The 26,130-nt window shown below is 44.6% G+C and overlaps 1 protein-coding gene across 6 annotated transcripts in view; it reads left to right on the top strand.

The window, feature by feature from the left end:
- CTNNA2 (catenin alpha 2) overlaps positions 1 to 26,130 on the top strand; it is a 2,737,142-nt gene that overhangs the window by 352,982 nt on the left and 2,358,030 nt on the right. The gene's annotated exons all lie outside the window — the stretch shown is intronic.

The raw sequence follows: 26,130 nt of genomic DNA, 5'->3' as shown, positions 1-26,130 counted from the left end.
AAATTGCAGTGATGCTGGGATGGAGTAACTGTGCCCACTAAATGTGCCAGACCTGTCCAGAGCTGGCTGTAAGGTTGAATTAAAATCGCCTCCGATGATTAGATGTCCCTCGGCCCATTCCTGAAGTCGGACATAAATGTCTGTAAAGAAGGCATTATGGTCCGAGTTCGGTGCATATATGGTCACTAAGGTGTATAATTCCCCCTCTAATTGTACTTTTAAAAATAAGAATCGGCCGTCCTCGTCCTCCAGTGTGTCTACTATGTTGTATCTAAGGGATACTTTTAATTTTACAGCATTTGGCAAAGTGATTAAGTCTACCACATTTCATGCAGGTTTTACCATAAGCAGGGCACATTTTAGGATTGTGAGCATTTCCACATCTACTACACCAGAGGTTCTCAAACTCGGTCCTCGGGGGCCCACACAGTGCATGTTTTGCAGGTCTCACAGAATCGCAAGTGAAATAATTAGCTCCACCTGTGGACCTTTTAAAATGTGTCAGTGAGTAATTAATACACCTGTGCAGCTGCTGGGTTACCTGCAGAACATGCACTGTGTGGGCCCCCAAGGACCGAGTTTGAGAACCTCTGTACTACACATTTCCTTATTAGACTGTGGCTTAGACTGCTTCATTCTTGAGAATGGAGGTTTGCATGGCTCTGTTTTCTGTACTACATGCACATCAGCTTCCTTGTGTAACTTTTTGGCTTGAAATCTAGTTATTTCTGCAGATCTACACATAGTCACTGCCTTTTCTAGTGTTAGGTCTTGCTCTCTCAGCAATCTCTGAGTCCATTATCAGGTAATCCACAGACAATACGATCTCTAATCAGTGAATCCTTTAAATCACCAAACTCACAGGTTTAACTGAGTGATTGCAGCTCTGTAACATACTGATCAAATCTATCTCCAGATTTCTGATCACATGTGAAAAACTTATATCTTTCATATGTCACATTTTTCCTTGGCACACAGTAATCTTCAAAGTTTTGCATTATAGAAGATAGCACCATATTCTGCCACTCATCAAACTGAAAACTATTATAAATGTCCAGCACATCCTCTCCTATCACATGGAGGAAAATGGATGCCTTTGTTTTGTCAGCCTCTGAATCAGCACCACATGCAGCAAGATATATATTAAACCTTTGCTTAAATCTTTTCCAGTTTTCAGACAAGTTACCAGACATCAGCATGCCGGTTGGAGGAGCCAGTTTATCCATGGTTACTCACTGTTTGAAGATAGGAGCACACGGCAGGTTTTGCAGACACAGAGTATCCCAGCCACAGACTTCTGCAAGATTCTTTCACACTCTGAGAGCACTAGCAGTCCAAGTTAAACTTCTTCTGACACCATGTTTTGTTCATACGTTTGTAAATCCAGTCATCAGGACACAGAGACATGTGAGTTCACTGCTGTGCTGTTTATTCCCTCCAACTCCAGGCACACTGCACACTGGACCACCCACTTCCCAGCATCCCCCTGGTCCCAGGGACCATCACTGCAGATTCAGGCTTACACAGATTAGTAAGGGAGTGTCTACAAATATTAAGCATTCTAATACACTAACATCACAACAGTCTCATACAACTCTACATAGCCCACAATGCCTTCCAATTCTACATAACCCACAGTCCCGTCCATCTCTACATAACCCACAATCCCCTCCAATTCTACATAACCTACAGTTCCCTCCATCTCTACATAACCCATAGTTCCCTCCATCTCTTCATAACCCACAGTTTCGTCCAACTCTACATAGTCCACAATCCCCTCCAATTCTACATAACCCACAGTCCTGTCCATCTCTATATAACCCACAGTTTCGTCCAACTCTACATAGTCCACAATCCCCTCCAATTCTACATAACCCACAGTCCTGTCTATCTCTACATAACCCACAGTTCCCTCTATCTCTACATAACCCACAGTCTCGTACATCTCTTCATAACCCACAGTTTCGTCCAACTCTACATAGTCCACAATCCCCTCCAATTCTACATAACCCACAGTCCTGTCCATCTCTACATAACCCACAGTTCCCTCCATCTCTACATAACCCACAGTTTCGTCCAACTCTACATAGTCCACAATCCCCTCCAATTCTACATAACCCACAGTCCTGTCCATCTCTACATAACCCACAGTTCCCTCCATCTCTACATAACCCACAGTTCCCTCCATCTCTACATAACCCACAGTCTCGTACATCTCTACATAACCCACAGTCTCGTCCATCTCTACATAACCCACAGTCTCGTCCATCTCTACATAACCCACAGTTCCCTCCATCTCTATATAACCCACAGTCTCGTCCAACTCTACATAGCCCATAATCCCCTCCAATTTACATAACCCACAGTCCCGTCCATCTCTACATAACCCACAGTCTCGTCCGTCTCTACATAACCCACAGTCTCATCCATCTCTACATAAACCAGTCTCATCCATCTCTACATAACTCAGTTCCCTCCATCTCTACATAACCCACAGTCTCATCCATCTCTACATAACCCACAGTCTCATCCATCTCTACATAACCCACAGTCTCATCCATCTCTACATAACCCAGTTCCTCCAACTCTACATAACCCACAGTCCCGTCCATCTCTATATAACCCACAGTTCCCTTCATCTCTACATAATCCATAGTCTTGTCCAACTCTACATAGCCCACAATCCCCTCCATCTCTACATAACCCACAGTCCTATCCATCTCTACATAACCCACAGTCCCGTCCATCTCTACATAACCCACAGTCCTGCCAGCTCTACATAACTCACAGTTCCATTCAACTCTACATAACCCACAGTCCCGTTCAACTCTACATACTGTAACCCACAGTTCCCTCCATCTCTACATAACCCACAGTCCCGTCCAACTCTACATAACCTACAGTCCCGCCCAACTCTACATAACCTACAGCCCCGTCTAACTCTACATAACCCATAGTTCCCTCCAACTCTACATAACCCAAAGTTCCCTCCAACTCTACATAACCTACAGTTCCCTCCATCTCTACATAACCCACACTCCCCTTGAATTCTACATAACCCGCAGTCTCATCCAACTCTACATAACCCACAATCCCATCCAACTCTACATAACCCACAGTTTCCTCCAACTCTACATAACCTACAGTCCCCTCCAACACTACATAATCCACAGTTTCCTCCAACTCTACATAACCTACAGTTCCCTCCAACTCTACATAACCCACAGTCCCTTCCAACTCTACAAAACCCACAGTCCCATTCAACTCTACATAACCCACAGTCCCGTCCATTTCTACATAACCCACAGTGCTGTCCAACTCTACATAACCCACAGTCCGGTCCAACTCTACATAACCTACAGTCCCGTCCAACTCTACATAACCCATAGTTCCCTACAACTACATAACCCACTGTTCCCTTCAACTCTACATAACCTACAGTTCCCTCCATCTCTACATAATCAACACTCCCCTTCAATTCTACATAACCCGCAGTCTCGTTCAACTATACATACCCCACAGTCCCATCCAACTCTACATAACCTCTACATAACCCACAGTTCTCTCCGACTCTACATAACCCACAGTCCCTTCCAACTCTACATAACCCACAGTCCCGTCCATCTCTACATAACCCACAGTCCCCTCCAATTCTACATAACCCACAGCCTCGTCCAACGCTACATAACCCTCAATCCCATCCATCTCTAAATAACCCACAGTCTCGTCCATCTCTACATAACCCACAGTATCGTCCATCTCTACATAAGCCACAGTCCTGTCCATCTCTACATAACCCACAGTCCCCTCCAATTCTACATAACCCACAGCCTCGTCCAACTCAACATAACCCACAGCCTCGTCCAACTCTACATAACCCACAGTCCAGTCCATCTCTACATAACCCACAGTACCATCCATCTCTGCATAACCCACAGTCCCCTCCAATTCTACATAACCCACAGCCTCGTCCAACTCTACATAACCCACAGTCCCGTCCATCTCTACATAACCCACAGTCCTGTCCAACTCTACATCCCAAAGTCACATCCATCTCTACATAAACCAGAGTTCCCTTCATCTCTACATAACCCACAGTTCTGTCCAACTCTATATAATCCGCAGTCCTGTCAAACACCCTCACTGAGTTTTACACACTTGATAACTCTCCATTACAACCCAAATCTGCCTCCTCGGTCATATGTGTATATGCTATTGAAATGCGCAGTGCAAACGCTCCATAAGTGAGTGTACATAATATTCTGCGTGACGTCCATGCTGATGATATGAAAATGAAATCAACATATTGATTATCTTGCACAGTTAATGTGCTGTGGCAACAGTGATGATTGAATAATATACTAGTGTCAGTGCGGGAGAGTATTGTTTCTAATATATTGCTGGTGCAAAGGGAACAGATATAAATGTTGTACATAAAGCTGCTCAATTAATTATAAAGCAGAACTGATGTACTTAGTAAAAGCATTAGAATCACTCAAAGAGGAAACACAGCCATGTGTTGCTTCTGGCCCTACCCTGTGTCATACACAAAGCGCACATTCCAAGAGTTACTGCACTGTGTTTGTAACAGTTTAACAGGAATATTTATTGTTATTATTATCCTTTATTTATATGGCGCCACAAGGGTTCCGCAGCGCCCAATTACAGAGTACATAAATAATCAAACATAAATAATCAAACAGAAAATAACAACTTACAGTTGATGACAGTATAGGACAAGTAAAGGGTAAATAAACATAGTTACATCAGCAGATGACACTGGAATAAGTATCAGGTGGCAGAAGACTGCTGGATGTGGTACAATTGAAGATTATTAAAGCAAGACAAAGGATAAGCACATGAGGGAAGAGGGCCCTGCTTGTGAGAGCTTACAATCTAAAGGGGAGGGGTAGACAGACAGGGGTGACACAGACGGGGTACATAGAGAATGTGGAACAGAGGGTTAGGATGAGATTTGGCTGGGTTTGGTGAAGAAGTGTGTCTTAAGAGTCCGTTTGAAGTTTTGTAGAGAGGTGGAGTGTCTGAGGGGGAGAGGTAGGGAATTCCACAGAAAAGGAGCAGCACGTGAAAAATCTTGGAGGTAGGAGTGTGAGGAAGTAATCCGTAGGCAGGAAAGTCGTCATGCATTAGCAGAGCGAAGAGGACGGGTGGGACTGTAAAGGGAGATAAGATCAGAGATGTAGATGGGAGAGGAGTGGGTGAGGGCTTTGTAAGCAAGTGTGAGAAGCTTGAAATGGATTCTGAAAGGGAAGGGGAGCCAGTGAAGGTCTAGGTAGAGAGGAGAGGTAGACGTAGTTTGTTTGGTGAAGAAAATGAGCCGGGCAGCAGCATTGAGGATAGATTGGAGTGGAGAGAGGTGTTTGTCAGGAATGCCAGTCAGGAGGTGATTACAGTAGTCTAGTCTGGAGATGATCAGTGAGTGGATAAGAGTCTTAGTAGCATCCTGGGTCAGAAAGGGTCTGATCCTGGAAATATTTTTTAGATGAAAACGGCAGGTTTGTGAGAGGTGCTGAATGTGTGGTTTGAAGGAGAGGGAGGAGTCAAGGATTACTCCAAGACAGCGTACTTGGGGGCTAGAGGAGATAGTAGTGCCATCAATAGATAATGAGATTGCAGGAGGTGATGTTATGCGGGAGGGAGGGAAGATGATCAGCTCGGTCTTAGACATGTTAAGTTTAAGAAAGCGCTGGGACATCCAGGAAGAGGTAGCAGAGAGACAGTTGGAGATACGAGTGAGGAGAGCAGGGGAGAGGTGTGGAGAGGAAAGATAGATTTGGGTGTCATCAGCATAGAGATGATATTGGAAACCAAAAGAACTAATGAGCTTACCTAGTGAGGACATATAGAGAGAGAAGAGGACCAAGGACAGAACCTTGGGGTACACCTACAGTTAGTGGAAGTGAGGGGGAGGTGGAGTCATGTGAGGAGACAGAGAATGAACGGTCAGAGAGGTAGGAAGACAGCCAAGAGAGGGCAGTGTCACGCAGACCAATTTATCAGTATTATCTTTACTAAAGTAATGTAAAATAATTAGCAAAATTCTACTGCTAACCCTTAAGTTACCAATTTTTAGTAATCAGATCGCATTTCCCGTACTTGTAATGGGAAATATAATCTGCCAAAATGTACAAAAATTCAGTACCGGAGGGAGCCCTGTGGTAATAACGCCATTTGAAGATGGTGTTATTAGAGCTTCCCTCCCATTTCCCCTACTCCAGCTCTGCTCTGACAGCCAGAGCAAAGCTCAGATCCAATCTGGCGCCTGTGATCAGCCTTGTGTGTCTAAATAGAGCACAGGCTGACCACTGAAGATAATAAAGAGATACAATTTTAATTAATACCTGCATGCTGCTGCAGCCGGGGTTTGGTGCCTGATTCCTTATCTCTGACCCTGGTCAGCTGATATGTGAAACTCCCAGTTGGCATCGTACGGTAGTTTACAGCACTAGATCCTCTAGGTTCACAGAGAGATGGAGCCAGACACCGATCCCAGGATGCAGCAATGTGAGGCAAGTGTTAGCTTAGCGGGGAGAGGATAAGGGGAGTCATTAGAGAAGGTCAGTGCAGGGGGGAGGGGGTTAGCAGGCGATGTGTGCTATCAGGCATCCGTCTTTATGTAAAACACACATTTCTCATTGATATCATACCTGGGACTCAAACCCAGGATCTCACACATTGCAAGCAGACACCTTACACGTGGATCTATTTGCTTAGAACCTTTTTGTGCTTAGAATATTCACGTAATCTTCATTTATGATGAACATCACTCTGCCAAAAATACCAAACCTATTACTTTAAGCTTGCAATGGCAACTGGCCTACTACGTAAAGGACCTCACTCAGCTAGGATCGCTATTGAGACAAAAAGTGCGATTTCTCAATCCTGCTGCTGCTAAAAGTCGCCTATAAAGGAAAAAGACGCTCACTGATGCAATCACAAATGTGCATATGCAGTCGCATGATTGCGATGCATACGCAGAAATAGAGTACCGTTGACATTGCAGTTGACTAAGGGCTATTCAGAATAGTGAGAAGGCTGTCGCACCAGTGCAATGTTTTTAGTTGCAATCCTCTGCAACCTAATAAGGCGCAATGTACGGCTTTTATCTTTGATGTTTGGACTTTGTAGGTGCGTACAGTAGTATTAGTAAGGTTGTAGGTGATGGAGAAATAGCAGCCTTGGCACTGCCTGGTGATGCATCATTGGCTTCACTTAGCCTATGATAAATTACACTTCCCTTCACAGTTTAATGTTCTATGATTGGATGAGTTGTGCTGCTCAGATGCGGTTGGTGGGACAGACATTGCTTTTTACACTTACGTGCCAGCTGAGTGGCAGCTGCATCTGGTTGTCTGGCTGTTTCCTCTCCTTAATGTGGGCTTGATACAACTGAACATGCAGTTTCTCAGTACATGCGGTCTAATGGTGTTTCAATGGTGTTTTCAGTAAATCGGCAGAATCTGAACAGAACACAGATTGTTTTGCATTACACACGACTGAACAATGTTTGTCATACTTTGGGCGGTATGTACTAAAGGAAAAATGTGGTAAAACACCCGTTTTCAGGGATTTTACCGCATTTCAAATGTACTAAGACCCTGCCCCCCCCCCCCCCCCCGCTTTTCGATGCTGAGGGTATCGCCATCCTTTTATGGCGATACCCTATAGATGCCTATGGGCTTCTTACCGCATCCCGCTGCCTCCGCTGCCTCGCTCACGCCGACTCCCTTCACCTGCGACCTGTCAGCCTCCTGGTTTGACGCCATGATCCCCCAACCTCCTCCTCCCCCACAACACAGACATTTATCCAGCTGCAGGGAGGAGGAGCCCAGTGACTCCCGGCACACGTCACCTCCCGGGGCTGCGAGGTGATGGACCCCACAGAGACCCCTTGCCAAACCTCTCACACTTTCTTTCTTTCTTTCTTTCTTTCTTTCTTTCTTTCTTTCTTTCTTTCTTTCATCACTGGCACAGGCGATTCTTCTTTTCTTGTTCTGTTTGCATTGTGATTGTCATTTACCCTTTTCTGTCGAATTTCTGGGTAGATTGATCAATATTATTTTTACTAAAATAAGTGAAAAGGCTGTTTACATACACATTTCACATTATTTTAGTTTCAATTAAATGTATTAAATGGCTTTTGGAACAGTTTTTCGTGAAAAACTACTTCAAGCCCTTTAATTTACTTTTTTTTTTTGTAAGCAGATCGCATTTTCTGAGCAGATCAAATGTAATCTGCTCAGATTTACTAAAAATAAAATGTGAAAAAACACTGGAGGGAGCCCTGTGATATTAACGCTATCTTGAGATAGCATTATCCAGGCTTCTCTCCAGTTCCCCGGCTCCACAGGCTTCCCTCCAGTTCCCCGGCTCCATCTCCAACCTGACAGTCAGAGCAGAGTCGGGAATTGATGCCTGTGATCAGCCATGTGTGCCTAATAAGACCACAGGCTGATTACTTTAAAATTGGTATAATTGATAGTGACCATCTCTCTGTCAAAGTACATACACAGTAAAACTAACGCGGGCCCTTGCTCAGAGCAGTCACTTGGTGCAAAACAGGTAAACAAAGGCAGACATATCAGAGTTACATGCAGCAGGCAAAACTAGCCGATTGCAAAAAAAACAATGGCGTCATAATACATTCCTCTATGACAGGAACATACCATCAGCGCTGTGGATACAGAATAACGCAGATTTACAAAGCCATCACTTTGCCTTCTGGTACAGATGTGTCCTCATACACTGAGCATCTATACACCATATGGCGCTAAGAAGCCTGGTGCGGCCGTGCCACCCTGTGAGGAGCAGCGTACCATCAATTTCTTTACATTTTGCATCTTATTGGCATTGCCGCAACTAGAGCCGCAGTGTATCAGTAAGTTAGTCACTTTGTTTGTTGGACTTTTCCTCACTCATTGGGCCTAGGGGGTAATTCAGACCTGATCGCAGCAGCAACTTTGTTAGCAGATGGGCAAAACCATGTGCACTGCAAGTGGGACAGATGTAACATGTGCAGAGAGAGTTACATTTGGGGGGGGGGGGTTATTTTGTTTCTGTGCAGGGTAAATACTGGCTGCTTTATTTTTACACTGCAATTTAGATTTCAGTGTGAACACCCCCTGCCCAAATCTAATCTCTCTGCACATGTTACATCTGCCCCCCAAAGTGCAGTGCACATGGTTTTGCCCATCTGCTAACAAAATTGCTGCTACGATCAGGTCTGAATTAGGCCCCTTGTCGTTCTCTATAAAGTAACTGACATGCCATATGATAATGTTGATGCTGCAGTTTCCCAGGACAGTACGGGCTGCAATTACAGGGGATGGACAGACTGACTAGTGATAGTGACAAGCAGCAGAAGAGATTATTTAGTTTGTGCGCTATCCCTTAGGAAAAGGAATGAAGGTAATGGATGGCGTACCTTCCTGACACAATCTCTGAAGTTGTGTTCATGCATAGTTATGAGGCCCAACAGGCTTCTCTTTCACATCCCCTGTGTTATGAGGAAGCTGTTTCTGTAACAGAGCAGACACAGAGGGACTGACAACTTTGCAGCCTTGCTGCGCTGAGATAATCAGTATGGATGGGTGATTTGTACAAGGGAGCAACACCTGTGATATCACAGGGTCACATGACCCTGTGCGAGTGTCATGTCAAAGCTCTAATGGATATCTTGTTTTATAGACTGTTATTACAAGGTATCAGTGGGGATATGACTCTCCTGATTTATTTAGTTTTATTTATCTGTGTATTATGCCATCAGGGACCACACATGCACCGGAGCCGCAGAGCGCATGTACGGCCGCCGTGTAATTGGTTCTATTTCTCCTTCTCTGTAGTGTCATTAGTTTTGCGCTGACTCCATTCAGTGAACTGCGCTGATATCAGAGACAAAAGCTGTCATTTATTTCAAGTCATTTCCGAAGCTGGCGACACTCAGAAAACTTTAAAACGGTCACTTTTCCTGGCATCCATTTATAATTTTATCCTATATTGTCGTCAAGTGGGCCCTTGTGCTGGAATTGGTAGGACAGAGAATGCCACATATACAGATGATTGCAAAGTTATTACTCCCACTGGCACTCGGCAAGTCTGTAATGAGCCATGCGTGGTAAGTGAGACCGCGTCTGCCGGGCAGGAGAATTCCTCTTGCAGCCCCAACTAGAGCAGCCCCAGCTGTCAGATGGTGGAGGGTGTTTTTGGTCAGTATTTAAATGCTAGCGGCCACGTAACCTGGCTAAAGCGAAACCATCGCAGAAATATATATACAGTATATCTATTTTGTTTTCCAACTTTAGCAGATAATGAACCTCCTATTGAGTATTTTACTCAGAATTGTAGTGAAACTACAAGTCCCAGTATTCCCTGCCACAGTTTTGCTATTAGGGAATGCTAAAACTGTGGCAGAGCATGCTGGGATGCGTAGTTTTACAACAGCAGGCAAGCCACAGGTTGGCCAGTCATGCATTAGCGTGTGCAAATTACCTACACAGTTGGGATGGCCATTGTCCATCGATGATTCAGAATCATTGATAGTTTATGTGCGATGTAGAATACTTTTGCCATCGATGGGGTGACCCAGATGGTTTGGCATAACCAACTTTTTTTTCGAGACACAGAGCATAGTTCCGCCCCCAACACCCGTGAAGTCCCGCCCTGTGTTCTGATTGGTCCACGGGCCAGTCAGTGAAAGAAAAAGGTTGACCTTCGGTTGTGAAAACCATTGTTGGTCATCCACTGCATAGTTGGCAGCCTTCGATGGTTACTTGTCATATTTCCATCGATAGCTACCATACTACATCGCTACTGCACAGTCTGGAGGCAGCCATTTTACAGGGGGAGATGTATAAAAGCTTGAGATGAAGTGGAGAGAGATTAAATGAAGCAGTGATAAGAGTGGAGAAGTGAGCCAGTGGAGAAGTTGCTTATGGCAACCAATCACCTGCTCTAACAACACAATATTCCTGGCGCTGCAATTGTCGGTTTTGAAAGCAGCTTTCTCTGGGGTACTAGGTCATTTACCCCAATATAGACCAGAAAAAATACAATATGAGAGTGCGCTTTTCAAATCCAATGTAGATTTTATTATATTAATTTTTTTTTAAAAATTATTATTGTATACACACAATTTATATAATATAATATCTGCCGGCCGGCTACATAAAAAACTTTTTTCCAATGTAATATAAAAGATACTATTATATATTCATAAACTTGCTTTCAAAAAACAAATCCTAAGTACTTAGATTCTCATTGTGCTGAGTTCTTATCCAAAAAAAACTCCAATCACTTTTCTCAAGTCACTCTGCCCAAGTCCATATATGTATAGGAATGTTTAGCAACTTATTGCACCAATTGTATTTGTTAGCAATCTGTTGAGCAAATTTAGACGCCAAGCAGGTGGTTAATAGTAATCTAAACCACAGCCTTCCTCACGGCTGAACAGTTCCATTTAGGCAGTTCATAAATTGATTTTGTTACAGCTGTAACTAAATGGAAATACTATGTATGTATCAGTTTAAAATTGTATACCGTACAGAATGCCTCTGTTGTCCAGCTTGAAAGCATGCATACGGCGTCCCTCCTGGTTAGTGTCTCTCGTCACTGTCCGTTTTCTCTGGAGGGGAGTCACTTTATATGTCAATCGCCGTTCTTATCCTCCCGGCGCCTGGCCGTACGGCTGGTATTTTTCCTCGTCAGCCTTGCTGGAGGTTCGTGGACTGATGTCGGCAGAGAAGGCACACACTACCCCTAACCTGTGGGGTGTTTGTAATCGCCGACCAGCTGATGTGCAGAATGCTGCGGTCTCTGTGAGAGTGTCTGACAGACGCGTTTCCCCGCCTACTCGAGAGCATCGGCGGCTTCCTCAGTGTCAATTGACACTGAGGAAGCCGCCGATGCTCTCGAGTAGGCGGGGAAACGCGTCTGTCAGACACTCTCACACAGACCGCAGCATTCTGCACATCAGCTGGTCGGCGATTACAAACACCCCACAGGTTAGGGGTAGTGTGTGCCTTCTCTGCCGACATCAGTCCACGAACCTCCAGCAAGGCTGACGAGGAAAAATACCAGCCGTACGGCCAGGCGCCGGGAGGATAAGAACGGCGATTGACATATAAAGTGACTCCCCTCCAGAGAAAACGGACAGTGACGAGAGACACTAACCAGGAGGGACGCCGTATGCATGCTTTCAAGCTGGACAACAGAGGCATTCTGTACGGTATACAATTTTAAACTGATACATAGTATTTCCATTTAGTTACAGCTGTAACAAAATCAATTTATGAACTGCCTAAATGGAACTGTTCAGCCGTGAGGAAGGCTGTGGTTTAGATTACTATTAACCACCTGCTTGGCGTCTAAATTTGCTCAACAGATTGCTAACAAATACAATTGGTGCAATAAGTTGCTAAACATTCCTATACATATATGGACTTGGGCAGAGTGACTTGAGAAAAGTGATTGGAGTTTTTTTTTGGATAAGAACTCAGCACAATGAGAATCTAAGTACTTAGGATTTGTTTTTTGAAAGCAAGTTTATGAATATATAATAGTATCTTTTATATTACATTGGAAAAAAGTTTTTTATGTAGCCGGCCGGCAGATATTATATTATATAAATTGTGTGTATACAATAATAATTTTTTAAAAAAATTTAATATAATAAAATCTACATTGGATTTGAAAAGCGCACTCTCATATTGTATTTTTTCTAATCACCTGCTCTGTATTATTTTATAGTATGCAAATTATACATTTCAATGCTGATTGGTTGCCATGGGCACTTCTCCACTGGCTCACTTCTCCACTCTTATCGCTGCTTCATACATTTACCCCAAAGTACCAGCCAATCAGCTCCTAGCTGCCATGTTACAGGCTGTATTTGAAAAATGACAGTTAGCAGCTGGTTGGTTAGTACTTTCTCTCTCTCCACTTTATCTCTCTCCAATCTTTGATAAATCTCCTCCACGGTATTTGAGTATTTTGGTTTTTGCCAGCATTATTTTCACCCACCGTACTCTCTTTATCAATATTCTGTGATAAACCTTGTAAATATCAATCTACATCACAGCTTACCCATACTTGCCTACTCTCCCGAAAGCTGCGGGAAGCTCCCGTTTTTTGGGGTAGCTCCACGCACCCCTGGAAGAGTAGGCAAGTCTCCCGCATCCTGCTTGCATCTAAGTGATGCGGGCAGGATGGAGAGATACTTTCCTGAGTTCGTGGGTCCGTGGAGTGGGGAAGGGGTTAAAATCACGCGAAGCGCGTCATTTTAGCCCCACCCCCTTCAGGCGGACTCGCGACGTTTTCTGGATGTGGGGGTAGGGCTTGATGATGTCACAGCTCTGGCCCCGCCCCCTGAAGTCTCCTGCAGCGTCTCCTCTCTGGGCTTCTCCCAGAGAGGAGACATTAAAAGTAGGTAAGTATGAGCTTACCTCGTGTGTACGATAGAAGAAAAAAATAATCATTATGTACTGTATCATTGTTCAAGAGCAGGGACTTCACGGAGGTTTTGTATTAAATCACAGCCGACCATTACAGTAGTTATCGGAGCTTCGTTTATACAGAAAACTAAAGGGTGCCTGTCAGGAGAGTCAAGTGGTGGAATTGTTTTATTGGTAAATCGCTGTGATAAGTGGTTATCTACTGCAACACTAAGAGGAGACAGGAAACTAGTCCTGTCATCTTATATTGATAATTAGGCCTGTCGGCCCCTATTTTCCCATAATTCAGGATCCTGATGCTGCCGGGGCGGGATGAACTAAGGGGAAATAAATGCATAAAAAATTCTGAAAATGAAGTTTGGGAAGTTTTGTGCGCATTTTCATATGTACCAGGCTGCGGAATGCGATCCATTCCAGAGGCTGTACCCGGTGTGTAACGCTATGGAGTTCTCTTCACATTTCCCCCTGTGAGGGATCCAATAAGATCCCTCCCAGCACCCACAACAATGTGATGTCTTGAGATTCCCTAGTAATCCTGTGCTGTATGTACTTGGTATTATATAGTCCTTTAAACGGAATATATGCTAAATCCTTGTGGTTGGGATGGCGGCGGTCACATGACTGACAGCGGCGTCCCGACTGAGAAGATCCCGATATCAGTGGAGGTAAGTATTTCCACCCCTCCTCCATCTCCTACCCTAATCCTGGGGGAGGGGCTATGGCTAACCTCCCAGGGTGTCAGCTATGGCTAACCCCCACCCCAGTGCATAATCCTAACCCCCTCTAGTGCCTAATGCTAACCATAACCCCCCCAGGCCCTAACCATGAATCCTGATACTCACATTCGGCATCCCGGCTGTTGGTGATCCCATACCTCCCAACTGTCCCGATTTTCGTGAGACAGTCCCGTTTTTTGGGGACTGTCCCGCTGTCCCACCTGCGGGCCGCAGTGTCCCGCGGTGTAGGGGGGGGGGGGGGGGAGCTGGGAGGCTCTGTCTCTCGCTGCCCTGCTTAGCAGAGCAGCGAGAGGCATTCTCCCTGAGTGACAAAAACGGGGCATGGCTCGCGAACGCAGGTCCTCCCACAAAGCTACGCCCCCTTTTCATAGGCCACCGGTCACGTGACGCCAGCATCCCAACATCTGAGATGGTGAACGCATGCCCTTTAAATATTTGAGGGGCTGCTATTATTAAGCCACTTCCCAATGAAATCCGACTTACGTACATATATGTCTGTCTGCAGAAACACATTTCCTGCCCCCAAAAGAAAACAATATACGTTTGATTGTTTCTTTACATTAAAGTGAACATTTCCATTGTTTATTTCATGTCCCGTGAGCGCTTCTGCTTGCGGAAAAAGACTACCCAGGAGTCTAATGATCTCCAAGTTGTATTTTCCGCCCCCTGGCTGAGAGATGTAAGTGGTGCTATTGGCTATATCTAGGGCACACAAACAATCTGCCTGTAGCTGAATTTTCGTATTGCAGATATTAAACAACCATTTGTTATGTGAAATAAAAGCCAGCGGGAGAGGCGAAATCTGCTACGTAGCTCATTTTACTTGTTACACAAGCTTGCCAATAAGAGGCTTCTGGGATCCATCATTGGCCGAAATGATGCAAGGTCAGCTTATTTTAAGGCCAGGCACAATAAACTGCGATTTTCCAGATTTTTTTTTAAAAAATGAGGTACTGTAGGAGAAAAAAAACATCATGCTGTGTGCTCTTTTTCTCTTACAGTAACGTAAACCTCTTCTAGGGGCCTATTCATCCGGCCCCCGATGATTAAGTATCCAACTCGCCATAAAATACGGAAGTGGAAAATTACTGGAGCAGTTCAGCATTGCTCCGGTGCGGGGACAGCTGCGCCGAAAAGAATCTGCCCCTGTGATCAGTAACACTGCTACAGAACTAGCAGTGATACTGACCACACCCATGCCAGTCACGCATGACCACAGTCACAAGGCATTCACCGCTAGGACTCCTCTTCACAACCCCAAACCTTCTTCCCATAGAAAGGAGCGGAGGTCAGGCAACCAACGCTATCTGAAGATGGCGTTAATCCCCACAAGCAAACTCCCAAAACTTGCATGCTGTAGCCCCTGTGTTCATACTTGGATCATGCCAATGTTGGGAAGTATAGACCAGCTAATCAATGGTAACATGCACCTATCAGCCTTAACATTAACTGATAGGTGAAGAGAATCACATTGATTATCTCATTACAATTACACCTGACAAGGGCTGGGATATATTAGGCAGCAAGTGAACACTCAGTTCTTGAAGTTGATGTGTTGGAAGCAGGACAAATGGGTAAGCGTAAGCCTGAGAGATGGTGACAAGGGCCACATTGTGATGACTAGATGACTAGGTCAAAGCATCCCCAAAACGGCAGGTCTTGAGGGGTGTTCCCGATATGCAGTGGTGAGTTGCTTCCAAAAGTGGTCCAAGGAAAGACAACTAGGTCACAGGGTCACGGCTCCCCAAAGCCCACTCATGTGCTAGTGGAGCGATGGCTAGCCCATTTGGTGCGATACCACAGTAAAGCTACTAGAGCACAAATTGTTGAAAAGGTTCTGCTGCCCCCTGTCCACCACCGGAAGAGCCTACAAAGGGCACGTGAGCATCATAACTGGAACATGGAGCAATGGAAGAAGGTGGCCTGATCTGACAAAACATGTTTCCTTTTACATCAGGGAAGTGGCCGGGTGCATGTGCCTCATTTACCTGAGGAAGAGATGACACCAGGATGCACCATGGGAAGAAGGGAATCCGGAGGATGCAGTGTGATACTCTAGTTATTGTTCTGCTGGGGGACCTTGGAACATGCCAGTCACGTGACTGTTTCCATGACACGTACCACCTACACGGCTGCAGACCAAGTACATCCCTTCATGGGAACGGTGTTCCTTGATGGCAGTGGCCCCTTTCAGCACGATAATACGACCAGCCATACTGCAAACATTGCTCAGGAATGGTTTGAGGAAGATGACAAAGAGATCAAGGTGGTAACTTGGCCTCAAAGTTATCCAGATTTCAGTACAATCTAGCATCTGGGGATTTGCTGGAAAACATGTCATGGAAGCCCCACCTCACACCTTACAGGACTCAGGGCCGTAACTACATGTGTGCCAGGTGTGCCTGGCACACAGCGCAGTCGCCCTGAGGGCGAAACTGCCCGCATTCCCTAAAGTCAGCGGCATTGTAATGAGTCACATTGACTCTTTACAAGCTGCCTGTGTGTGCCGAATCAAGGAGAGGAGCAACTCTGGGGGCAGGTGAGAAGGAAGAAGAGGGAGGAGGGAGCTGCAGCAGCGCACTGTAATTGGTGGCGGCGCCGCTGCAGCTGTCCCTCTCCTTCCACATAGACTGGCCGCCGCTGCTGTGAATGCTGGGATGCGCTTCCCTCGTCCCAGCATTCACAGCAGCGACGGCCAGCCAATGTGGAAGGAGAGGGACAGCTGCATGCGGCGGCGCCACCAATTACAGTGCACTGCTGTGGCTCCCTCCTCCACCTCCCTCCTCCTCCTTCCCTGCCTGCCCAGGGTCTGCCAGCAGCTGCACCAAGGAGCCTGACTGCCTGAGCCAGCAGAGACAGTAAGTATAATCTATTCTGTCTATCTATCTATCTATCTATCTATCTATCTATTTATCTATCTGTCTGCTGTAATGTGTAAAAAGGAGACGCTGTCTGCCATAATGTGTAAAAAGGGGGATGCTGTCTGCCGTATTATGTAAAAAGGGGACGCTGGATGCCTTAATGTGTAGAAAGGGGGACTGGCTGCGATAATGTGTAAAAAGGGGGACTGGCTGCGATAATGTGTAAAAAGGGGGACTCTGTCGTAATGTGTAAAAAGGGGAATCTGTCTGCCGTAATGGGGGCTCTACATGGTGTAGTGGTGCTACTGTGCGGCGTAATTTCAATAATGGAGACTACTGTGCACCGTAATATGAATTGGTATTATTTTGTGGCCACACCCTTTCCCCATGAAGCCACGCCCCTATATTGTTTGTGCAGGCCTACGACGCACACTGCCCCTATTTTACATAAAGTGGGGGGGCGTGCACCAATGCCGTTTCTTGCACACAGCGCTAAAATGTCTAGTTACGGCACTGGACTCTACGTCCCTCTCTGTTCTCCTGGAGGTAAGGTAACACAGTGGGAACAGGGGAGGGTCAGGAGAGTGAGTGTGTGTGGTTTGGGGGGAACAGACTGTGTGTGTAGGGGACAGGGTGTGTGTGTGTGTGTGTGTAGTGACTGGACTGTGTAAAAAGGGGGACGCTGTCTGCTGTAATGTGTAAAAGGGGTACGCTGTCTGCCGTTATATGTAAAAAGGAGGACGCTGTCTACCATAATCTATAAAAAGGAGGACGCTGTCTGCCGTAATATGTAAAAAGGGGGACGCTGTCTGCCATAATGTGTAAAAAGTGGGACTGTCTGCCGTAATGTGTAAAAAGGGGGGCGCTGTCTGCAGTAATGTGTAAAAAGGGGGACGCTGTCTGCCGTAATGTGTAAAAAGGGGACGATGTCTGCCATAATGTGTAAAAGGGGCTCCACATGGTGTAGTGGACGGTGCTACTGTGCGGGGTAATTTGAATAATGGAGACTACTGTGCACCGTTATATGAATTGGTATTATTTTGTGGCCACACCCCTTCTCAATGAAGCCACACCCCTATATTTCTCCCACTTGCCTAATGCGCGCACTGCCCCAATGGCGCGCACTGCCCCTATTTTGCACATGGGGGGGACACCGATGCCGTTTCTTGCACACAGAGCCAAAATGTCTAGTTACGGCACTGCCTGTGCACAAGCAGGGGTTGTCACTAGCTCCTGAATATGGGAACAGCCTGGGGAGCACAGGCACAGTTATAATAAGGAGTGAAATAGTAAATAACATCCAATCTGGCTTTTTCAGAATCAAGATTTCATACTTTGGCAGACAAAAGACTCAGTGCGCCGGCCCCCTGCCTTTGTCCACAGGACCATGTGCTCTTTTCAGAGTGACACAATGGTGACAATGGGCCGTTTGCTGGGCTGACAGTACAATGGGATTGTCAACTAGTTCAGCCACGTTGTCACTATAACCTTTTGCATTCATCTGCAATGTAACATTTTTAGCACTCGTGTCTTTAATTACTGCTGTACGTTCTGCAAAGCTGTGCGGCCTCTGAGGTCTGTATTGTCTGCCGGGATAGGCACAGCTTGGAAGTGTTTGATTAATTGTGCAGCTGCAGAAAAAAAAATTAAATTAGTGCAAACGACCATCAAAATAATTTCTGCATGCAATGAAATATAATAGGAACTTTTCCAGGTATTTTGTTTGCAAACATCTATTTTATATGTTATTTATTAGGGTCTGACTCCCCACTCCCTGGGCCTTGCTGGGAATTGTAATCATTCTTCAAGAAGTGCTGCAGTTGATGTCATCAACCAACGATTCTTCAGCTGTCAGTGGCACTACAAGTGCCAGCATGCTCTGATAACGTTTGACAAAATGCATGCCCTGGCAGCTTCCTTTGTAGAACTACAGGTGCCAGCATCTTGGGAGATACACGTCTCACCTGCAGCTTAGTGTACTAAAGTACTTTATAAGCGACCCTAGAGAATGCCGTTATACTGTATTATACGGGATCCGGTCTCTAAGTCGACAGTAACTAGGTCGACAATGTATAGGTCGACCACTATTGGTCGACAGTAACTAGGTCGACGGGGTGTCTAGGTCGACATGTTCTAGGTCGACAGGTCAAAAGGTCGACATGAGTTTTGCAAAAAAATTTCTTTTTTTGAACCTTTTCATACTTAACGATCCACGTGGACTACGATTGGAACGGTAATCTGTGCCGATCGAAGCGAAGGCACCATGCCCAAAGCATGGCGATCGAAGCGAGCCATGCGAGGGGACGCGGTGCACTAATTGGGGTTCCCGGTCACTCTACGAAGAAAACGACACCAAAATAACATAAAAAACTCCTGTCGACCTTTTGACCTGTCGACCTAGAACATGTCGACCTAAAGACCCTGTCGACCTAGACACCCTGTCGACCTAGTTACTGTCGACCAATAGTGGTCGACCTAGACATTGTCGACCTAGTTACTGTCGACCTTCAATACCACACCCGTATTATACATAGAGTTAATGGTACACAGAGAGAAACGATAAAGCAACCAAAAAGGCACCCAAATGGGCAAAACCATGCTGCACTGCAGGTGGGGCAGGTGTAACATATGCAGAGAGAGTTAGATTTCAAGTACTGTAGGTACGAGTGTGGTTCCACGAGGAGAATTCACGGCACATTGCAAATTACATTTGCAATTCAATTCCAAACTCGCATTCCGTTTTCAGAGGAAATTCGACTGTTTTTGTTTGCACCCCCCTGAACAGGTGAAAAGATAGGAAAATTGGTAAAAATGTCGGGACTTTTTTTCAGAACCCCTTGGACATCCCCGTAATGACTAAATAGGCATTTGGAAGTTTTCCGGCAGCTTAATTGGACCAATAATTAATTACATATCATTTTGAAAGGGAAAAAAATGAATGGCCTCAAAGTACCCCATAATCAACTTTTTCATTAGTTTGTTCACCCCAAATTTATTTATTTCAACCCCCAAAGTATAAAAATAATAGCTTTTTATAATTTTTCCAGATAAAAAAATATATATGAAAAGTGGCTTCAAATTACCCCCAAATCACTTTTTTTTTTTTTTTTTTTTTGCATTTTTCATTAAATTCCTTTGTAATTAAATGAAATTCATAAGCTTTTAACATACTACGTTTTTGTAATAAAAAATAAGACAAGAGCTGAATAGGCTCAAGGCTATATGAGTATTTCATTTTTTGTAAGTGGTTTAGAATTTGTCAACTGTTGCTGGGTAGATTAGGCTTGGGGAATTTTTGTGAGTGGTCAGGACTGGCCTATCAGGGAGCTTTTAGGAATGGATATGTCTTGCTTCATAAGGCTGGGGCGAGCCCGGCATCCATCTTGTGGAATGGTGTTTGTCCCTCCCTCCCTCCACATTTTTTCATTCTTCGTTCTGTTCTTACTGAGGGGTCTAGTCATGAAGCAGTGAAAAGTGTGGAGAAGTGAACCTGTGGAGAAGTTGCTCATGGCAACCAATTAGCATTGACATAACATTTTTATAATTTGCATACTGTAAAATGATACGTAGCAGCTGATTGGTTGCCATGGGCAACTTCTCCACTGACTCACTTCTCTACTCTTTTCACTGCTTCATGAATAGACTCCTCACTCTGTTTATAAGGTGCTGTTAGCCGGGAAGGTGATACAAACCAGCGGCCACATAGCGCCCTTCTTTGCTCCCCAAAAATTAAGTAAAAGTTAAAGCTCAGGGTCATACCTTAATAAATCAAAGTTATGACCTTCAACCAAAGCACCCTGTGCCCGTGTGATTATTTTCAGTGATAAGATAGTTAAATAGTTGTAGATATTTTCGGAGGTAGTGCCGATATTTAGCGGAGGTAGTGCCGATATTTAGCGGAGGTAGTGCCGATATTTAAAAAGGGGAGCAAAGCTGAACAAGGTAATTATATACCAGTTAGTCTTACATCTATAGTGGGGAAAGTATTGGAAGGTATTCTAAGGGACAGTATTCAAAAGTTCCTTGAAGCAAATAAGGTCATTAAAAGGAACCAACATGGATTTGTGAAAGACAGATCATGTCAGACCAACTTACTTGGCTTTTATGAAACAGTGCGAACCTGGATCAGGGTAAGGAGGTGGATATAATCTTTTTAGACTTTGCCAACGCTTTCGACACTGTACCACACATGCGTCTTATCTATAAGCTTCAGGAAATAGGGCTAGGGAGCACAATATGCACTTGGGTCAGTAATTGGTTAGATAATAGCGCGTTGTGGTCAATGGATCATTTTCAAATTGGACTAAAGTACTAAGTGGTGTGCCACAAGGGTCTGTACTTGGACCACTTTTGTTCAACATTTTCATCAGCGACCTAACAGTAGGTCTACAGAGCATGGTGTAAATTTTCGCAGACTATACCAAATTGTGTAAGGTTATAAATACGGAGGTGGATGCTGAGTCTCTTCAAAATGACTTAACTAAACTGGAAGCATGGGCAGAAAATGGAGAATGAGATTCAACACAGACAAGTGTAAGGTAATGCACTGTGGGGGCAAGACCAAAAATAACACCTACATACTAAATGGGGTAATATTAGGGGATTCTGTACTGGATAAAGACTTAGGGCTTCACATAGATAACAAATTAACCAGCAGTACGCAAAGTAGGAGTGCAGCAAAGAAGGCTAATAAGATATTAGCATGCATAAAACGGGGAATTGATGCAAGGGACGAGAGTATTATACTCCCATTATATAAATCACTAGTGAGGCCACATCTTGAATACTGTGTGCAATTTTGGGCACCATATTACAAAAAGGATATCCTGAAGCTAGAAAAGTTTCAGAGGCGGGCGACCAAACTAATCAAGGGCATGGAGATGCTGGAATATGAGGAAAGGCTTGCAAGGCTAGGCATGTTTACATTGGAAAAGAGGAGACTAAGAGGGGACATGAACAACATCTACAAATATATAAGGGGTCAATACACAGAGCTTGGGAGGGACCTGTTTTCTATAAGATCAGCACAGAGGACACGTGACCACTCGCTTAGGTTAGAGGAGAGGAGTTTCCGCACATTGAGGCGAAAAGGTTTTTTCACAGTAAGGACAATACGTGTTTGGAATTCCCTGCCTGAAAGAGTAGTAACTGCGGACTTAGTCAACACCTTTAAGAATGGGTTAGATAAATTCCTATTGGATAAAGATATTCAGGGTTATGGGGCGTAGTCACGCATTATAGTTAATTTAACTAGTCCTAACATAAAAATAACTAGTCCTATAATAAGACTGCATAGGAGACCGCAAATAGGTTGAACTCGATGAAAATTGTCTTTTATCAACCTTAGTTACTATGTTACTATGTATATTGTTGGTTAATTGCAATAAAGTTATGGACGCCTTATGCGCAAATCAACAATTTGACACCTTTTAAAAGGGTCAGTACTTTCCTTATATCCACTAATAACCCTTTTCCACTGCCACTAAAACCCTGGTTATTGCCGTGATAACCCGGGAAGGGGGGGCGTTCACTGGAAAAGGGTTAACCTGAGTTAATCTCGGGTGTACGCATGAAGGCGAATTGTGCGAGTTTAACACCTTTTGCAAACTCACACCTAATTGAATTCCCCCAAAGAGTGAGACATTGTTATACAGTGGTTTCCATGTCAGTGCTATGAATAATATTGACACTATTGAAATTCCAGTTACCCACTGACATCACAAATGTGTGCTGTTACTATACTGTAGGTTTTTAATGGGGTGAATCAAGTGTCCTCCATTAACCCCCACCACCGCTACCGCATGTCACATGTGACTGGCTGCGAAAGGCAGTGTCACTGGTGTTTTTGTAATGCCATTAGATTGACTGTTATATTCTTTTGGAATTACTGTCTGGGCATTCAGTAGAGACTAGTTGCCATGACGATGTCGCTGCTTCTTAGTGCATTTACTAAGCTATTGGCTCAGCCCACATAATGACAGGTGCACTTTAAATCAAACTAAACTCCAAAACGTAAAATTCACTGCAAGAGACATTCATTATTTGGGGGAGAGATGTAACTGACCTGCTCCACAGTGGAGAAGTTGCCCATAGCAACCAATTAGATTGTGTAGAATTTATAGCTAGAATCTGATTGATTGGTTAATTTGGGAAACCTCCACTTGTACTTTTCAAAAGGATTGACCCATCTCCCTTGTACTTCTTTACTAGCTGTTCTACCCGTTCTTCACACGGGAGTTTCTGATTTTCACGGTTGTAAATATAAATGAGTGTTAATAATTTGGTAAATCTATAGAGCTGTAAATGTGAGACGTCTTAATGTTAGTAAATATTAATCCATGGTTCTTGGCGTTACCTGAGGAGCACCCGTAGCAGATACGGTAAACAGTGACAGGACCATTTTTGTAGTTTATTAAATTCTACACACTGGAGGTACAATCCAAATTTTGATCCGATTATCTGTTTGGGCGTTATCATTCACGCAACACAAGTTACGGTAATGACGTCATTATGTCAACCCCCTGTTCATCCCCTTAGGGGATGTTTATTAAAATTCTAATTAGGTAGTTTTCCTATTACTCACATGAAGAATACCTATTTTACATTTCATCTTCCTAACATATCGGGAAGTGAGTGAGTAAGTGAGTGATTGAGGGAGTGAGTGAGTCAGTGAGTGAGAGAGTCAGTGAGTGACTGAGTGAGTGAGGGAGTCAGTGAGTGAGTGAGTGAGTCGGTCAGTGAGAGACAGAGTGAGTGAGTGTGTGTGAGTCAGTGAGTGAGAGAGTGAGTGAGTGAGTGAGTCAGTGAGTGAGTGAGTGAGTCAGTGAATGACAGAGTGAGTGAGTGAGTGAGTGAGTGTGTGTGAGTCAGTGAGTGAGAGAGTGAGTGAGTGAGTCAGTGAGTGAGTGAGTCAGTGAGTGACAGAGTGAGTCAGTGAGTGAGTGTGTGAGTCAGTGAGTGAGAGAGTGAGTCAGTGAGGGAGTGAGGGCTTTCACATTTATATATATATAGATTGTATATGACAAGAGTGACTGGAAGATGTCTTATGTAAAACAACCATCATGTGACAGGAGATTTGGGCTAATTCAAATCCTAAAGGATCTGCGTCCTAATGCGCAAAAGTACTGATGTTCGGTACTTTGCACATACAAAGGACACGTTCTGTGTGTGCTCAAACGGGTCCTGCGACACAGGACGGCATCAGACTGTCAGTGATTGATCATCTGACGCGTTTGGGAGCGGGGAGGGGGCGGCAACGGCCTCCGTGAAAAGGATCTGCGACGGGTGTCTTGTGCGACTGCATGGGTGCCGCAAGTCACCCAATGGTGTGGCAGTGATCCGATGCCTGCTCAGATCACTACTGCAGCAGGAGGCGTCTACTTGTAATAGGCGCCTCCTGCTGTAGTTACAGGACATACAGAGCTATCGCTGCTGCTTGCAAGGTAAATGTATGTGTGTCAGCCACTTGCACAACAGTGAGTGACTGGCATGGGGCAGGTCTGATTTATAAATGGGGGTGGGGTATGGTGTTATTTTGACCATGGCCAAAAATAATGGAGTGGAAAATGGGGTAGGGAGGAACAGACTACAGGTACAGTAGCTGTGCTTGTGTCCTGCACGGTAGCGTCTAGTTTCCCTTCGTGGAGAGGACCTTTCCCATAAACACCTGGGTTCATGTCACAACCTATCCTGCACAGAGCGTAGTGCTCACTCTACTTCTCCTGTACTTATCACAAGTAAGTCAAACAAATACTATTAACAACTATTGAGGTTACAGTTTATTCAGAGGAGGCTTTTAGCTGTGAATAGATCAGACTGCACCTTGGATTTCAGATGGAACAGCGGCTGAGCAGGAGCCTGTTAGCGAATAGCGATGACCAGGAGTTTATCATGCAATTATATTTAGACATATTTTATGGGTTTGTTATTTTTATATTTATAATGTGACAAGAAATCACATACACAGGATAAAAGTCTAATACACTTTACTAGCAGCACAGGCAGGGTACAGCTTCACACACCAGGCTTGCAGTTCAGGTGATCAGGTAGTTCTCAAAACAGCATAACGTTACAGCAGCACAGGATCATATCAGCTCATAGCAGCACAGGATCATATCAGCATAGCAGCACAGGATCATAGCAGCATAGCAGCACAGTATCATATCAGCTCATAGCAGCACAGGATCATATCAGCATAGCAGCACAGTATCATATCAGCATAGCAGCACATGATCATATCAGCTCATAGCAGCACAGGATCATATCAGCTCATAGCAGCACAGGATCATATCAGCATAGCAGCACAGGATCATATCAGCATAGCAGCACAGTATCATATCAGCTCATAGCAGCACAGGATCATATCAGCATAGCAGCACAGTATCATATCAGCATAGCAGCACATGATCATATCAGCTCATAGCAGCACAGGATCATATCAGCATAGCAGCACAGGATCATATCAGCATAGCAGCACAGGATCATATCAGCATAGCAGCACATGATCATATCACCATAGCAGCACAGGATCATATCAGCATAGCAGCACAGGGTCATATCACCATAGCAGCACAGGATCATATCAGCATAGCAGCACAGGATCTTATCAGCTCATAGCAGCACAGGATCATATCAGCATAGCAGCACAGGATCATATCAGCATAGCAGCACATGATCATATCAGCTCATAGCAGCACATGATCATATCAGCTCATAGCAGCACAGAATCATATCAGCATAGCAGCACAGGATCATATCAGCATAGCAGCACATGATCATATCAGCTCATAGCAGCACATGATCATATCAGCTCATAGCAGCACAGGATCATATCAGCATAGCAGCACATGATCATATCAGCTCATAGCAGCACATGATCATATCAGCTCATAGCAGCACAGGATCATATCAGCATAGCAGCACATGATCATATCAGCTCATAGCAGCACATGATCATATCAGCTCATAGCAGCACAGGATCATATCAGCATAGCAGCACAGGATCATATCAGCATAGCAGCACAGGATCATATCAGCTCATAGCAGCACAGGATCATATCAGCT

The sequence above is a fragment of the Pseudophryne corroboree genome, chromosome 1 (genome assembly GCF_028390025.1).
Source record: "Pseudophryne corroboree isolate aPseCor3 chromosome 1, aPseCor3.hap2, whole genome shotgun sequence".
Classification (NCBI taxonomy): Eukaryota; Metazoa; Chordata; class Amphibia; order Anura; family Myobatrachidae; genus Pseudophryne; species Pseudophryne corroboree.
Note: the sequence above shows the minus strand (reverse complement) of the source record. Positions and strands in the feature narration are given on the sequence as shown.